Source organism: Eschscholzia californica, unplaced genomic scaffold (genome assembly GCF_041429995.1).
Source record: "Eschscholzia californica isolate CP2 unplaced genomic scaffold, dmEscCali1.0.p SCAF_3, whole genome shotgun sequence".
Taxonomy (NCBI): domain Eukaryota; kingdom Viridiplantae; phylum Streptophyta; class Magnoliopsida; order Ranunculales; family Papaveraceae; genus Eschscholzia; species Eschscholzia californica.
The window spans coordinates 13,341,428-13,355,203 of record NW_028238420.1 but is presented as its reverse complement, the minus strand read 5'-3'; the positions used below and the strand labels follow the sequence as shown (position 1 = coordinate 13,355,203).

Genomic DNA, 13,776 nt, shown 5'->3' with positions numbered 1-13,776 from the left:
AATTGATGAAGATGAGCGTTGATTTGATACTCGACTTTAAACATTGAGGACTCAGAACTGGTTGAAGCTGAAAAGAAAGAGACCAGGTAAGAGTATGAGTAAAAGAGAGGTAAGTTGGTGTTCATAATAAAAATGTAAAAATCATTCCCTAGTTCATTCCACATTTTTTCTTAATTAGTATAACTCGATGAACTTATGTTTGCAGAGTGTTTTCCTGAAATTAGTTGGAACTGAAATCTCGAATTAGCAGCTTAGAAAGTTTTGACCAACTTACTTCTTATATTACATAGTTGAATGTATATTGACTTGATTTGGTAACTTCACAGAAGTCATCAGATCCAGATCACATGTGAATTTTTGTATTGAGATTCTTTGAATAGTTCAATGTGGTTCTTAAATTCTCAAATTTACAATTTTCTATCTTCATAACGATGAAAATATTCTTTATTATTCATTTGAATTTTTTTATCAACTACATTTATTGTAAGAGCAATATAGCTGAGTGGCTTGTTAGAAAAAAAACTAACATGGATCAATTTTGTTCAGATCTTACTTTGACGGAAATAGATTGTTGTCTTATTACATTAGCTTGAAGTCGGTCTGAGTTTCCTGGAATATGTTTTACATTCAGCTAAGCATATATGTCGATTTAGCACATGTCTATCAAAAGAATCTAGAATCAATTGATAAGCATCTACATAAGTATATTCAGTGGGGCTTTCCATAGACTTATAAATCTCTTTAATTTTTCTTTTTTTTTTCTTCTTTGACTTTTTTATTTTCATAATCGTTAGTTTATTATACAACTTTTAGATACTCTTTCGAACTAATTCAAATTTTCGTTCGTAAGAATTTTTTCATATTTAGATCTCATTGTGCCAGACGCACCCGTTATGCCTTAGTGACTCTAGGCATCAATATGACTAGGAGAAATAGATGTCGACCTCCTTATGCCCAAGGACAACTACTTAGGTCCTAGATAATGAATAGACCACCATTTGGATTTCAATACTCTCACAATAACTCTGTTATAACTGAATAACTTCAATACTTAATTACCTAATTTAAACCTCTAATAGAGCTCTTCTAGTAGTTTAGAACTATCCAGTGAAAGGTCTTTTTTTCCTCTTTCAAAGTATTTAATCTTTTTCATTCTCTCTTTCTATCACTAAAGCTTCTCACAAGCCACAGTATTCTGTCTTCTTTTTCTAGATTCTAAACGAGTTAATTTTGTGAACTAAACTAAAATTACTACTCCCTCCGTCCCATTTTGTTTGAGTGTTATTCCTTTTAAGGAAGTCCCAAAATGTTTGTCCACTTACTTTAAATAAGACTTATTTATTACTAGTTTTATTGATGTTTCCCAATCTACCCTTACTTTTAATACTAATAAAAAATTTCTATTGGTCCTACACTAGTTCCAATGTAGTTTTCATTGTAATACTCTAAAGTAAATTTGGGTGATATAGGAAAATACATTTAGTTAGGAAGTAACAAATGAAAATCCTTAATAAGTTGGATCTCCCAAAAGGTCAAACAAAATGGGACGGAGGGAGTAATTTGTTTGTATTTATTCGAGAATTTAATATTATTTATTCAAATAAATTAACGTATGAGGAATGTTCAGGCGCGATTTGTTGTTCATTTGTACAATAACTCTCATGTGAAAAATCGGATTTGTGTATTTTATACTTTTATTTTTTTATTGCAATAATAAATTTAACCGTCTCGAACCATATATGAATTGCGAATTTTGGATTTCCGTTTAGGAAAAAGCCCTTATTTGGGAATAAACCTTTTGCTTATGTATTATTTGTCACGCCTTCTGAAAATTTCAAATATGTTTCGGTAAATAATAAGGCATTTGGTCTCTGTAAATTGAAAACAGTCAATACTTATCCCTGTAACACCCAATTTGAGTTTGAATTAATTTTTCTTCTTTAACATTTGGGACTCCATTCAACTGGACTTGAAACTCCTTACATTTAAAAACTATGTCATAATCTGTAAACATTTATAGTAACACATATGTGTCAAAAAAAGTAACATTGCATTGAGCTATCTATAAAATAAAACTAGATCTTTTTTGGAATAAATAATTTTGTTGTCTAAAAATCATTAATAACTTTAGTTAAATCTTATATCTCTAGAACGCTACACTTATCTTTACGGAGTATTGGTCTTAAAAGTTAAAACTATAAAGTGTAAAAAACAAAGAAAAGTTAAATAACTGAATACCTCGTCTACTTTTCTGCATTGCATAAAGGGCATTCCCCCGCCCTGTTATTCCTAGTTTCCATACGAAACACAAAGCCCTATGATATATGTTTTTTCTAATACCTTTATAACATTTTTATATAGAGATCCAACGCCTTTTTCAAAACCAATCCCAAAGAAAATCTTTTTATTTTTTTCTCTTTTTCTCTCTCCTCTTGTAACCAATTAGCAGTCCATCTTCTCTCTCTGAAACTTTTTTCTCAAAATAGAAACCCTAAACTAAAAGGAAAGAAAATCTAGTTCAACACCTTTATCTTCTTCATTCATCATCTTCATCTTCTACGTTCATCATCTTCATCTTCTACGTTCATCATCTTCATCTTCTTCGCATCATCACGGTTTTCATCAAAAGATCTTTAGCCGAGCTCCTTACTTTCTCTCTCCAAGGGTATACCATCAGGTTTCCATCATCTTCTTATGTTTTTAGGTAACTTTACAGAATTTTGTTCTGCTTTTTTCCTCTTATTCACCATCATCATGATCTTTTAAATCCAAAATCCATTATCACAGAGGAGTTTTGTTTGTTTCTCACATAAAGCATAACATTTTTTTATTAAAATTTCTCATTAATCTTCATGTTCATAATCATCTTCATGTCCAGTTCTTTTTCTCAATCTCTCTATCATCTTATTCCTTCTTTTGATCTCTGTTAAGATTTTTTTTTATGTCAGAGATACTTACAGATTTTGAAGCTAACATATTTATGATACACAACATATTTTGTATGGAACAAATATATTTTATATGGAGCATAACACATTTTGTATATAACAAAACACATTTTGTTCTCCATCATCGTATTCCGTCTCTGTTTAGATTTTTTGATAACTATTCATGTCAGATCTACAAACATATTACACTTCTTAACAAATGTATGATACACAAAATATTTTGTATATAACAAAAGACGTTTTGTTCTTTAACAAACTTAAATTTACAATGAAACTCATATTGTTTCATAATAAATCACTTATTTATTCTGAATCATTTCTGACAAACATTTTAATGTACGTTTGATACACAACATATTATGTACTAACAAGTTATATATTTCGTATCCATAAACATTATGATACAGATAACTAACACAATTCATTTTGTGTAGCAAAAAACAATTTATGTACCATAAACATTGGGCAATTCATTCAACATTTCTTTGTATGATACATAATTCATTTTGTACTCATCATGCTTTCTGTTATCATAATAATTTATTTTTATATTGTCAGTTACAATAATGCTCATGGATTATCCCAAAGAATCATCAAACTCAGCAGAGAAGACGACTCTCAAATCTGAGGGTTGCGATAAAATTTCCGCTCACGTTGGTCATCTATACTCTAAGGTGTGAAGGCATTTGGGTGCGCCCTTCTTCGATAAAGTATAAACACGGTCACGATTTCAAGTTTGTGAAGAATGATTTTAAGCGTGTCACTGCAGTTTTTGCCATGGAAGACTACACTACAGTTTGCCCTAATAGAAGACTGTAGTTGGCGAGTTCATGGTTGCCACTGTTGAAATGAAATCAATGGTTGGGCACCATTGAAATGCAATGGACGCTTTTTATTATTGCAATAGTAAAGTACATTATGTTTCAAATTATTCTCATTATTGTGTATGTTCTATATAACTTTTCATAATCAATATATGTTTGACAGATGAAAATACTCATTTTGCCGCTAACAAAATTTATATTTTTCAACTTAAAATTTATCGTTGTTTGACTGAAAATATAACATAACAGTTTTTGTTGTTTACAAAACAACATTTGTATATGAAAACATACTTAAGTAGATGAAAAACACAATTTGCTTCAAGCAAAATAGATATTTCAATAAAAAATTGTATTTGTTAACAAAATTATATTGTTTGTTAGTGAAAAAATATCAAAATATTTTCCATTTTCAATTTGCGATCTGGTATAAATTTAGGCTCTCCAACCACATCAACCATGCGGCCTCTTATTGAATTCCCTTTATTTATTTTTTGTTCTTAGAACTTGTTTCAACAATCTGCAGAAAAAAAATTTATTTAGCTATCTGAAATCAACATTATCCAATCAACAATTAATATTATTTATCTACTAAAATAGGAAATGTCTCATAAAACATATATATTTCTTCTGCTAATAAACTTTCATTTTCGTTTTTGGTATTTTTACTGGATAATAACACATCATTTTGGGTTAAAAAATGTATTTTGTTACGTATTACAAAAGTATATTTTTTACTGGATAATAACACATCAAATTGCACATAATTGTGAATGGAAATCTCATTTTTAAATCACAATATGAAAAATCATAATAAAAAACATAATAAACAACATGTTTATGAACAAAAAATGTATGAAATGGACGATACAAAATGTATTTTGTAATAAACAATTTGTGAAATGGTACAGACGCTGAAACATAAGTTTGAAGATGAAACCTTAAAAAAATGAAGATGATGAAACATAATCTTAAAGATGAAACAATACAAATGAAAACAAAAAGAAAGCTTCAAGATGAACGGTACAAACCTTAATAAACCATTACCAATCGTTAATGGAGCTTGAAGATGAAGAAGAAGCTTGAACATGTAGATGATGAATCATTGATGGTGTTTTATTTCTGACTTTTAGGGTTCCGGCTGTACTTTACAATGTGTTTGATGAACCTTCAGAAATGTATGCTTAGGAAACAAGAAATATTAAGAGATCTAGAGAGAGAGAGAGAGAGAGGGATGCTTCATCTCGGTTTCTAAAGAGAGAAACTGAGATGAAGTACGCATTTTGTTGGTTGAAGTATACGTTTTGTTGGTTGAAGTATGTGTTTTGTTGTGTCAGATGGATTCGGGTTGTCTGACTCTTTAAAATCTAGGCGGGAATTGAAAGGGATTGGGTCGGAAGATATTTCATGTCTACGAGGGTAATTGGGTCCAAAATGCTAAAGGACTAAAATCCCTTTCTGTGGGAAGATAGACACTAATCCCTTTTTGGGTTTATTTTGGGCCTTATCCCCATGGAACCTAAAACAAGTTTAGACTTTTGCATTGGAGACACAAAAGAATTGAGGATTTCTATTTTTGCCGCCTAAGAATGATAATCCCAATTGGAACTTAACATATATAGATATTTTTTTTGAGTTTTTCATGGAGATGCTTTTGAATAAAGATATCTGAAAAGCACACTTTAGATAAAGTATCATCTTGATATATCTGTAAATGTCCAACCCATCATTTTTTAAAGTTTAGAAAGTAGAAATAAGTTTCCAGATATCTTCAAAATAATGAAATATTCATTTAGCCACATAGATAAACAAAACAATTTTAGAGATTCCCATTGGAAACACAAAAGAAATCTCTATTTTGCCACGTCGGAATGAAAAATCTATGAAATTTGACTTGTATGACTAATGGGTGTCTTTTGAATGTTTCGATAAAGAATTGATGATTTCTATTTTTTCACCTAGGAATGAGAATCTCAACTGAAACATGGACATGATAAACAAAGTTTTTTTTGAGTTTTGCATTGAAGATGCTCTTAACTAAAGATATCTCGAAAGGAAACTTTAGAGATAAAGTTTCATCTTGAATATCTGTAATTGTCCAACTGATCGGTTTTGAATTTTAAAAAGTAGAAATCAAGTCTTCATATATCTTCAAAGTACTTAAACATCCATTTACAAAAATAATCATGCCCATAGATAAACAAAACAGTTTTAGAGATTTCCATTGAAAACAAAATAAAAATAAAAATAAAAATAAAAATAAAAGATCTCTATTTTGTCACGTAGGAATGCGAATATATGAGATTTGACATATCTTCAAAGTACTTAAACATCCATTTACAAAAATAATCATGCCACGTGGATAAACAAATCAACTTTAGAGATTTCCATTGGAAACAAAATAAAAATAAAAGATCTCTATTTTGCAATGTAGAAATGAGAATCTACGAGATTTGACATACAGGACTAACAGAAAATCTTTTGAGTTTTGCATTAGAGATGTTCTTCAGCAAATCCTAATAAAAAGGGATTCTTGTAGTTGTAGCTCTCCTCTATATATATATGAATATTTCAAAGTCTTTTTCACAATATACTACTTGAAGAGTCGAAGTATAAACGTATCAACTTTCACCTTTTGTCATTTTTTCTTAATCAATGGAGCGGAACACCCGTGTAACTGCAATCACAACTTTGTTGGCCGTGTTGGTGTTTCTTCTAATAACTACCAATGGTTTGTTTAATTTTCCTATTTTTTCTATATATATATAAATATATAACTGAGCTAAGTTGACCTCTCATATAAGAGAATAAAATTTTGAGATCCTATAATTTCAAGATGGAAAGATAGTTTAAAATATCCTTAGGTTTTAAAAAGGAAACTAATATATTTCTTCGACAATTAAGATATATACTCAAGCAATTTCATACTAGAAATTGCCTCCTCCATACCTAGTCATATGAATCAATTTTTGTTTTTCTTACCGTTTTAACTAATGGTTTACCTTTTCTTTCGTAAAATTTTGACTCTGCCCTTAATTTAATATACATCCATAATATTATATAATGTATTTGTGTTGATAATTTTTTTTGTTAATTATTGTGCTTGAATTTTTTTAACTTGGAAATATAAATTTTGTTCAAAATTCTGGATCCGCCACTAGTTTTGATCTAAATCATGCTTATTACATTTTCTAAAATTAAGTAATTTATACTAAAATTTATGTTATTTGAAATATTTGCAGAAAAGATGGGGTGCAAATTAGTAGAAGCTCAACAAAGAAAGCTATGTAGGCATGCAAGCAAGAGGTTTGTAGGAGTTTGCCGCATAGATGCCAATTGTGAGGCTGTTTGTCAAACTGAGGGATATTCAGCTGGAAAATGCGAAGGACGTCATCGTCGAAAATGCGTGTGTTATATAGGATGCCCTCCAGTAGAATCGCAAAACTAAAAATGTATATAATGTCAAGAGTAGCAATAAGTAGTACATGTATGGTGGGTTAATATAGTTTGAAGTATGAAGAAAATAATTTGTTGAATGAATTCGAATTGGCATGTTTTTTCATCCATTGGTTTTTCTAGACATGCTTGTGCATTGAATATGTCCTTTACAACATTAACCAAAAATCACCTTAAGGTATTGATGTTAGATGCAAATGCTAAATTGCCATAAGGGGCCACATACCAAACACCATAACCAGTCAGCATACTGATGCGGTGGTGTTGATTTTTTGACTTTCCATTGTGGTAGTTTAAAATTGAACATCCCACGTTAGACACCACAAATTCTTCCATATGAAATCTCATTTTGGCTCCCGGGCTCCCATTTGAAATCCCTAAAATAAAAAAAGGGAAGTTATGAAGAGAGATGAATGGTCGTCGTTCGAAGAGATGATACAAAAAATGGTCATCAGTTGACTACGGTCAATAAGTTAGAAAGGACCACAAACCCAACGGGTCAATCCGTATCAAGTCAACATGGAGGTTGAATCCGAAAGAGGTCTGCCTCTCAAGCCCAGAAATGGGGGGTCGAAACGATTGTCTTAGATGCCTAAGCCCTGCCGTGGCTCAAATACAACCAGGTATGCCCCTGGGATTTAAGAGAAGACTAGGGGGTCCGCGTTGTGTGGTTGATACCTCAATCCTGTAACACGGGGGGTATAAGCGTGCCTACCGACTTATTCCCAAAATATTATCAAAGATCTGAGTCGGTGAAGATCTTAAATATTCACTAAACTTTGACATCAAGAGTCCTGCAAAGAGGAAACTTCTCCTAAAGAATATACAAGATCGGAAACACGATCTATCAAACATGCATGATAAAAAGTAACTTTTATTAATCAGACATACAAAATAATCCCGAAATTGAATTTTGGCATCTTCAGACTACGGAATAGAAGTTCCAATACAATACGATGGATCTCAGCTACCTCATCAACACCGTATCCCTACAGTCGGTCAAAGTAGCCTATAAAAGTTAATCAACTTGCTTCGAGGAAGGCATGAGCGAGACAAGGGAACAAAAGCTCTCAATCTACGAGTAAGTCACAACTCCATAAACGCGGGTTCACTCAATCCTCAATTATTTATTTCCGAGGGCAATCTGATTGTCTTGAGCGTCAAAGAGGTTTCCGAGTTCTTTGCTGGTTTCACCCAAGGTCAATAGGAGCAAAGCGAGATTCGAAGTAGCAGTCTCAACCCCTTGATTGATTTCAGAAAAACAAATTTTGACATCAGTAAATTAGTGCTATATAGATGATTGATGATGAGACATAAAAAAGTTACATCTGAATCTTTTAACATTAGCTAGTTAATCCATTTCAAGAAGTTATTTTGATGAAATGTTTGGATCTCTTACTAAAATGTCTTCTAAGGCGAACTCAGGCAAAAACAGAAGTCAGATTCGAGACCGGATGAGAAAATTAGAGCAGGTCAAAGTTTGAGGCAAAATCAAGTCAACATAGATCTTCCAGCGACACGTAACGCGCACAAAGAAACCAAATCAAATGGTTGCGAGTTTATGCGGGCTATATTCAGTCAGACACTGGTGTGTTTCGGGATTCTTTAAGAGCGCATGATCTCGTGTTATCCAACGTAAGAGCCATCGTACTTCTCCTGTGCGTGCATTTATATCCAGCGGCTTACTTCATTTCAGAGACGTGTGGACTAATCGAACGATGTGTCGTAACTTCTTTCCCTCTCCGGAGAAGTATTTTATCACCCTCATTTACAACTCTCATTGATAATTGAGTGGTTCCCATATTTCTGGGAGTTTTTCTTATCATTACCTTTCTCTCATCTCAGGAAAAAGTATATAGAGAAAGAAAGTTGGGACTTTCAGAATACCAAAGAAAGAAATAAGAGAGGATCGAAAGAGATTGATGGAGAGATTATTTAGAGAGAGAAACTGATTGAGATATTCACAATAGAAGATTGAATCGTATTGAGAGATCAAAAGAGATTTAGAAACAGAGAAGGAAAGAAGGTGATCGATTGTATAGAGAAAGAACGATATCGTTACTGAGAAATAGAGAAATTAATTTAGAGTTAGATATTGGCTAGAGAGAGTGATTATCGATTGGGAGAGCTAGATATTTTCTAGAGAGAGAGAGCGAGAACAGCTTTATTCCAGAGAGATTGATTGGAATTTCTTATCTCCTCAATCTCTTGAAATGAAACGATGGAAGACATAGATAAAAATTACAGTATAAAGAGAGAGGGGGACGTGGGATATATCGGTTATTGTAAAGAGAGAAAGAGGAGCAAACAGAGATGAAATTCATGAGAAATGAATCCCTTGTGATCTAGCTAATGAGGTAGAATGCCTCAGGGCCAAAAATTCAGTTGCCCATGTTAAACGTCTCACAGATGAAAAACTGCGAGATTTGAAAGTTTTAGAAGTTTTATAAGCAAACCTCTCAAAGGGTTGGGAAGAGGTAGTGTCCCTGAAAAGATCTAGAGAGGTTGAAAAGCAGACTAAAGACCCTTTCGCATAACTTATTGTCAACTACTGTTAGTGCATTCGCACCTCACCCTGAAAGCAACAACAACTTAGAATCTATGTAACTATTACTAGGGCAGCTTAAAGAGAGAAGGAAAAAGATGTAGGGCCGGTTCAAAAGCTTAAAAACCCCTCGAGAAGGAATCGCTCCAGCGACCAAAATCGAAGTGGTGGAAGTTGAACTGGGACCCGCATTACTAGGGGGCCATGAAGATCTCCTAATAAGTGATCTCGTCATACATCAATTGGTCGAACTCACTAGGAAGTATGATGCAGCATGTTGTAGGCAAGAGACTAAAGGTATAGAGATCGCTCATCTATGATTGATTAAATCAAACGAAAATTTATTCAATAAACAAAGCACCCTTAACACTGAAAATAAAAGGCCTATATATAGGCTTGAAACCCTAAAATAATAGAAGTCTAATATTACTAAAACTTTAATCTAACTAGAACTTTGAATACGGCTAAAAACAACCAAAATTGGAAAACTGTTAAAAACTAGAAAATTTTCCCTAAAGCAACTAAAATTATAAAACTGCTAAAACTAGGAAAATATAAAATTTCGGAAACTATGATCAATAAGTCAAAAAAATGACAAAAAGGCCAACAGGGTTAACTTGTATCAAGTCAACATGGATGTTGAATCCACAAGAGGTCTGCATCTCAAGCCCAGAACTGGGGGTCGGTACGTCCTAGGCGTATAAGGCCTGCCCTGACTGAAAAACATCCAGGTCTGCCTTGGAATTTAAGAGAAGACTAGGGGGTCCTCGTGAGTGGGGATGATACCTCAATCCAGAAACATGGGATGTAGAAGTGTGTATAATGCTGGAATTTAGCGACCTAATCCTGGAATCCTGTTAAAGATCTCAGTTGGTAAGGATCTTAAACATCCTCTAAATTTGGGCATCATGAGTCCTGCGAGGAGGAAACTTCTCCTAAAGAATCTACAAGATCGGAAACCCGATCTATCAAATATTCTTGATAAAAAGTAAAATCTATTAATTAGACATACAAGATAATCCCGAAGACGAATCCTGAAATCTTCAGACTACGAAATAGAAGTTTCAACACAATATGGTGGATCTCACCCACCTCATCAACACCACCTCCCACATTCGGTTAAAGCAACCTATAAAAGATAATAAACTTGCTTAGAAGAAGGCATTAGCGAAATGAGTGAAGAGCAAAGCGGGATTCAAATTAACAGTCTCAATCCCTGATTCATTCCAAAAAGATAATTTTTGACATCAGCACGGGGAAGGAAGATGACAGAAATTCATGATCAAACCTCGGACGAGACCACAAAAGACGTCTAGAATGTTCAAAGTGGACCCTTAGCTAGGTTTTTTCTCTGTTTTGATGGACATAAATGTGTCGTTAGAAGGAAATCTCATGATTGTTAGATTTGCCTCACAAAACTCGTTAACCCAAAAAACAAGGTCTGCGTAATATTCCGACTTTATTTGAGTCAGTTATTATGGTATAATACGGGGTATAAATTTTGGACTACATAGTATTTGCTTAAAAGAATTTAGCTTGTACATTGTCTCACATCATATAAAAACAAGAAAGAAGTTCCCCACATCTTATAAAAAGAAGAAGAAAAGTTCCCCATGTTAAACCAGTTACCTATTGTTGAGGAAGTGAGTAAGAGAATAATAAGGTCATTTGTATGCTTTATACCACGCGCATGCAATCACACGTGAGGCGTGGCGATTAGGCATCTGGGATTCGTAGTGTCGCACTTTCCACTTCTTCGCAAGAAGCAACTGTACCCTACTTTATTTTTAGGTGAAGACCAATCCAGGAGTGGATTAAAAGGGTGATATGTTGAACATCTCGATAGGTGGTTGACTTGGTTAAGGGTCTGTCGCGGAAAACATGATTGTGCCACGTGGTCATGTAATCGTGACCTATGAAGGAACACCATGTTCACTTCTTCTCTTCTATTAAAAGGTAACAGAGGGTGTCTACTCCGAAGTCCAAAGCTAGGAGTGTTCGAGTTAGTTTAGAAGACCATTTCGAAAGCATTATAAGGAATTCATATTGCAGACGAAGGCTCCACCACTTTCACAATTGTGAAGTATCTTCACAACCCTGGAAGAAAAAGTCGTTGAATTTGGGAGATATACACCCTACTGGTGATGGATGTGGCGTGAAAATGTCAAATTTATATCACTTAAATTAGACGAGTTAATCCTATTTTAGGTTGATTTTCTAACAACTTGTGTGTTTTTGTGCTAGGTGTCATAAAAAAGCTAAGTTTCTGGAATAAAACAAGTAAAACATTACATTTTCCTCTCACATGAGCGTAAAAGGCAGAAATTAAAAGTGTAAAGGATCAAGAAGAAGATCATGTGGAATCAAATGAGAGCAAAATGAGATAAAAGAACACTGATGATCCGAAAAATGCTCCTTAGTTGACTACGATCAATAAGTCAACAAAATACCAAACCCCAATGGGTCAAACCGTATGAATCCAACAGGGTGGTTGAATTCGAACGAGGTTTGCCACTCAAGTCTAGAACTGCGGGGGTCGGTACGATCGTCTTTAGTGCTTAAGCCCTGTCTCGACACAAATACAACCAGGTCTGTCTTGGGATTTAAGAGAAGATAAAGGGGTTCGTGTAGTGGGGCTTATACCTCAATCCCAAAACATGAGGGGGGGGGGGGGGGGGGGGGTAGAAGCGTGCCTGATGCTTTACCAGCTTAATCTCGAATCCTATGAAAGATCTCAATCAGTGAAAATCTTAAGTATTTATTAAACTTGGGGTTGAAGAGTCCCGCATGGAGAAAACTTCTCCTAAAGAATCTACAAGTTCGGAAATACGATCTACCAAATATCCTTGAATAAGGTAAATTCTATTTATATAATTTATGGGATAATCTAAAGAGGAATTCTAATATCTTACAACTTTTTAACAATAGTTTCAATCCAACACGGCTATTTGAAATCAATTAGGACGACATAATCCATTCTTGCTCTCCCACTTAGATTTATGTTTATATGTCCTACCCAATATCCATCTTTATAGCCTCATTTTACGATGCAACGTTTGACGAAATCATAGTGTGACATTCCTTACATAAGATGAGTGGAGTACTTATGTTTTGTAAGAATCTCTTGAATCTTGTCAATGAGAGTTTTATGACGTTCAACTCCTTGAAGAACTCGCATGGTGGGTTATCCAATGCATATTCTCTAATCATACAGTCATGTAAATGACATGAATATCTATCCAGATACCACATGAAACAACATTATCACTCAACCTCAAGTGCTACCCTTCATAAGTCATTATTATCGTTATAAATATGTTTAATAGAGACTTGTTAATGTTTCAACAATGTAATTAGAATAAAAAGGGTCCATCTTACATATACTCTAGGCTACAAGTTCTTTCGCTTATGAGCTGGTTAAAGTTCAGCTCTATTTACCCATTGTCCAATTATAAGATGTTAACCTAAAATAAAAAATATTAGAACCAGATTAATACATAAATATCTTTCTAAAGTAATTATAGCCTAATAACAGTGGAGACTTAATTCCTTACAACATCTCCAATGCAACAATCAATCTTCGACTCTCTAAGTGCCACATAGATTTTTAAGTTTTTTTTCCTAAAACTTCCCTCCAATGGAAAACTCAACCTAAATCTCCAAGATAATGTGGCGGCAATGAGAGCATTTCGAATGTATAACACTCAATCGTAAAAAAATTTGAGTGCCACATAGGATTTTTAGAGTTTTTCTTAAAAAATATCTTCAATGTAATGCTCAAGAGGATACAGAGGTATCTCAAGAGGATACTCTATTTCTAGAGTTTCCTCTTGAGATATCTCTAATTGTCCAACTCACGACTATCTGAATTTAAACCAATAGTAATCGAGTCTTAATGTATTTTCAAAAAAAAAAAAAATATATTTCTTTTTCAAAAATAACTTATGTCACATAAAAAAAGTTTAGAGTTTTGCCTTGGAGACACAAAAGAATTGAGGATCTCTAT

The 13,776-nt window shown here is 33.5% G+C and overlaps 1 long non-coding RNA gene across 1 annotated transcript; it reads left to right on the top strand.

The window, feature by feature from the left end:
- Positions 1-6,207: 6,207 nt before the first annotated feature.
- LOC147548528 (uncharacterized) lies at positions 6,208-7,331 on the top strand. Its single transcript, XR_015237765.1, has 2 exons — positions 6,208-6,500; positions 7,012-7,331. It is a non-coding gene; the product is annotated as an uncharacterized LOC147548528 (long non-coding RNA).
- Positions 7,332-13,776: the final 6,445 nt, after the last annotated feature.